Source organism: Mus musculus, chromosome X (assembly GCF_000001635.26).
Source record: "Mus musculus strain C57BL/6J chromosome X, GRCm38.p6 C57BL/6J".
NCBI lineage: Eukaryota > Metazoa > Chordata > Mammalia > Rodentia > Muridae > Mus > Mus musculus.
The window spans coordinates 4,671,286-4,676,069 of NC_000086.7; the positions used below are offsets into that span (position 1 = coordinate 4,671,286).

The 4,784-nt window shown below is 44.1% G+C and overlaps 1 pseudogene; it reads left to right on the top strand.

The window, feature by feature from the left end:
- The first annotated feature begins 2,095 nt into the window (after positions 1 to 2,095).
- Gm46682 lies at positions 2,096 to 3,683 on the top strand (annotated as a pseudogene).
- Positions 3,684 to 4,784: the final 1,101 nt, after the last annotated feature.

Below are 4,784 nucleotides of genomic sequence, written 5' to 3' on the forward strand. Positions count from 1 at the left end.
GCCTACTTGGTCATCAATGGGAGGAGAGGCCCTTGGTCTTGTTAAGGCTTTATGCCCCAATATAGGGGAATTCTAGGACCATGAATGGGAGTGGTTGGGTTGGGGAGCCGAGGGACTGGGGAGGGGATAGGGGATTTTCACTGCGGAAACTAGGAAAGGGAATAACATTTAAAATGTAAATTAAAAATGTCTAATAAAAAATTAAAAAAGAAAGACATATTCACAGGCACAATGCATACCATACTCAACAGAAACACACATTTACATCATCACTTGCATTACTGCACTCTACAAATAAAACACAATCACAAGCCCAATTGGTACCGCACTCTAGAGAAACACATTAAAATATTCACTGTGGTCCTGCTCTATACAGAAACATACATTCTCATGCACATTACCTAAATAATGCCTGCTTGTTTTTTGCCAAATATATCGAACAATAAATATTCCAATTGGGGGAGAGAACCCTCCTTAAATGGTTTTACTTAAATTTCATAGAAATCATCCTCATACAACATCTAATATTATTTCCAGAATTACAGACTACATACTGCAAAATATACATAAACAGAAAGTACAGAAATATAAACCTCAAACACATGAATGTGTGAGAAACTAACAGAAATTTGGGACAAATTGAAATAACAATGACAGTGAATTAAAAGTAAAACAAGGCAGAATTTCTTCAAAACCAAGTATTCAAGTACAAAATATGCATGCATGCTGTTTTAAAGAAACATGAAACAGGTATATTTATCATTATGTTATACAAAGAATTATTCCTGTGCCTAATGTAAGTAAAATTAGCTGTACGTTTGGGATAGATATATATATCCCAAATGTATGTGTATATATATATATATATATATATATATATATATATATATATATATATATGAATAATATTTATATATTATATGTAAATTATAAAATATATGTATAATCAGACAAAAATCATTACTAGTGTATATTAATACCTTTATTTTTATGAAGGTGAACATACTGTGTATGTAAAATGACCTATTACCAAAATGTACTTATGGCAAAAATTTGTGATCTTTGTGTTTATATGTAAATTTGACCATGTAATCTAGGAACACAGTATAGAATGGGCACTCTATGGTTAGTGGTGAAGATTTTTATTGTAGGTAAGAGAACACCCAGAGACATCTGGAAGCATCCAGAACAGTGAGAAAAATAAATGGACATAGGGCAGGAAAAGCAGGATATGGAGCAGTTATATTAGTTATAAGGTAGAAGAGAAGCTGAGGAGTAAAAGCCATGACCTGGACCAGCCTGAGATTTTAGAGTAGAGGAGGGAGTGAGACAGAACAGGATCCTAGCCCTAGCTTTGAGACTTTTAACAAGTGTGAATAGGAACTTAAATAACCTGGAGGACAGCATGGGCTTTGATATGGGATCACAGGTATCTGCCATTTGGAAAAGGAAGGAACTCCTTTTGGCTGCCAAACAAGTTTCTCTAGTTCCTGAGGAACTCTGACTTAATCTAACTACCAGCAATCATACAATATAGTTCAGTTTAAGACTACCTTAGATTCAAGTTTGGACCTAGTGGCCCTGTGCTTTGAGGGGAAAATGGGGTGCCCTCTAACTATTTGAGAAAAAATTCATAGAATTTCAGAAGCAATGTGCCTGAAGCAAGAAAAAAAGAACTGAGGAACTAAACAGGATGAAGAAGCCAAGAGAAGACTTACCAAAAAAGAATACTGAAAGTAAAAATGTGAGAAAGACTCCAGGCATAAAACAAACCTACCAACAAAATGAATCTAAACCAACCAACCAACCAACCAAACAAACAAACAAAAAACCTAAAACGACACCGGGCAGTGAAGAAACCAGGAAACAATAAAGCTAGGATAACATAAACCAGAGGGCACACTAATAAATACACAGAAAGAAAAATGAGCAGCAGGCTTCCACAGAATCTGCAGGTGGCAGGGGAGTTGTGTGAGCTAGACAGAAGGAAGCACGAGCCCACCAGCAGCATCAGGACAAGCACAAGCCCACCAGCAGCACCAGGACAAGCGCAAGCCCACCAGCAGCACCAGGAAACCAGCAACTGTCACTTCAACTGCTCTGCCACCTGCTCACACAGCTCTTGCTGGTGAGCTCTCCCTGGGCTGGACTCCTTCACCTCACCTAGGGCTTTTAGCAGAAGTGGCCACAAAGTGTCTGGAGACCCCTCTGGCAGCCACTATCTCTGGCAGCAGGACACCAGAAAGGGTAGGATAAAAGGTGGGCTTCCTGGAGCGGTGGGGGGTCGGGGGGAGGATGGGACGGAGCCCCACAGGAGAAACTAAGTAGCAGTGGGAACAGGAGCCCAGGGGAAGACAAAGGGAGGGGGGATCTGCAGTGAGCAGCAGGAACTGGGATGTCCTTCAGAGCCAGACTGAGGTTCTGGAAAGAGCAAGGTGGAGCCTGGAGGTAGGTACCTGGAAGCAGCCAGGGAAAGCAGAGAGGACTGGGGACAGCAGGCAGGGGAGCTCAAGACACTAAAGTGGAGGGAGGAGAGGCAATTTACAGCTCTTCTGGACTTCCAAACAGATTTGCAACTATCCTATGGGGGCAGGGCTCTAGACTCAGCAGAGCACCTAGTCTCTGGGAACAGAACAGCCAGTCACTGAGGAGAGTCTCTTGTTCCCCTGTTGGGGGATTCCTGATTCTATTGGACACCAGCCACTCCTTCCCCCACTCTCTATTACTTCCTTTACAGGGGCCTTAGGGAATCCCAGAGACAGCACCACACAACCAGGTGCCAGGGCAGGTTTCAAGCTTCATCCTCAGGTTCCTGGCACCAGCAGTTAGGGACCAGCAAAAAGCATGGAAGCAATCACTGGGAAGAGTTCATCATTTACCCCCATAGTCAACTGTCTCTCCCCTTTCACACTGCAGCCTTGGAGCCCCCCAGGACCCAGGAAGCAGAAGGGCAGCAAAGCTGCATAACAGGACATGGAAAGTTCAAAGCTGACCAAGAAAAGAGCTGGTCGGAAGAGGCAGAGGAGCAGATCTCCAGCCCTGCTCAAAAGGAACATCGTGGGCTACAGAATTTCTCATAAGTGGAAAGAAGGAGATGAGTCTATCACACAGTGGAATGGAACTGTGCTGGATCAGGTGCCAGTAAACCCTTCCCTGTACCTGGTTAAATATGATGGGATTGACTCTGTGCATGCTCTGGAACTTTACAAAGATAAGAGGGTATTGTCCATAAAGTTATCGCCAAGAGGGTGGTATCATCCGGAGTCACTGATTCCAGCTTTGTTGATGCCATAGTGGGCAAAGCAGTTAATCATCTATTTGAGGGTGAGCATGGCTCTAAGGAAGAGTGGAGGGGGATGGTCCTGAGCCAAGCGCCTATCTTGGATAACAGCTTTTATATTACTTATGAGAGAGATCCTATATTATACACGTACCAGCTTCTGGATGACTTTAAAGAGGGTGACCTACAAATCATGGAGGGGTTCAGTGACCCCCCTTCTTTAGACATCGACCTGGAGCTTGTGGATGGCCTGATAGGAAAACACGTGGAAAACACAAATGATGACGGCTCCAAGAGGGATGGCCTGATCATTTACCAGATTGAAACCAAACTTAGAGTGTACCTCATCAAGTATGAAGATGATGTCCATATACATGTCACTCACTTGGAGAAAGAGTTCTAATTATTTATCACGGCGTTGTCACAACTGTAGAAATAAAGTTAATTTCTTTGGAAATAAAGTTGAAGTTGTAATTTCCAGATGGGCTCAGGTTGCTGTTCTTGAGTGTGTCATGGGCTCAATGTAGGCATACCAGTTGTCTTGAAGAATGCGGGCTTCTGTGGGTATGGCATGCTGTCTGAAGCACTCTGCTGGGTGTGTTTGGTGAGTGGAAAATGGACGGATGGAGCAGCTGTCAATTCAGCCTGTGAGAAAAGTGAGCTAGTATCATAAGCAGTCATCTAAAAATGGAATGGGACTTATCTGGTCTGGTCTTGGTGGGTGAGAATAGAAGGAACTGGAGATAGGTGGTGGAGGAGGGGGCAGAATGATATGACTGCCCAAAGAGAGGTGGAAGGAAGCCAAAGAGAGAGGGGTGGCAGAGAGAGGCTCCCTGGAAGAGGAACAGAGTGAAGAAAGAAACATAGATTGGGAAGAGGTGTGGAAGCAGGGTGAGGCATGGTGGCACCTTCTGGCTTTCAGGAAAATTAAGGAATTCAGGAAGAAGGATACACACAGCAGTGTAAAGAGGTTTGCAGCAAGGGTGGGTAGGGTGAGACAATCAGAGAGGACCCTGAGGACAGGCTCAAGGACCTGGGAGTCCAGAAGGACCGATGCATACCTAGTCATGGAGACATTAAAGAGGTAAACCTGGGAGAAGCAATTCCAAGAAGAAAGGCTGTCTCTGGGTGGTGAGAGATAAGGTAGCATGGTGGGTAGGTGTGGGGGGTGGAGGAGCACGAAGGCCCAGGGAAAAAATGGCCTTGTGAGGGCATGCAGGTACACTGAAGGGACACTAAAGGCCATTTCAACAGGGACTACTTGGACAGATTCAACCACAAATCAACATTGCATATATCTCAGGCCTTTCTTTTTTCAGAGTCTGTGATAGCCAGCAGCCTGAAAAAGCTAGTAAGAGTTCCTAGCTTGCTCTGGGCAAAGGACAAGTATTTTTTCTGGGAAATGGTCCCTTACTGGATCCAGGAATAGCAGTCTTGTCACTGTCCTTTTGCTGCTGGAATTGTCCTTGCCTTCCTGGGGGGGGGGTCTGCTGATTGTGCCTCA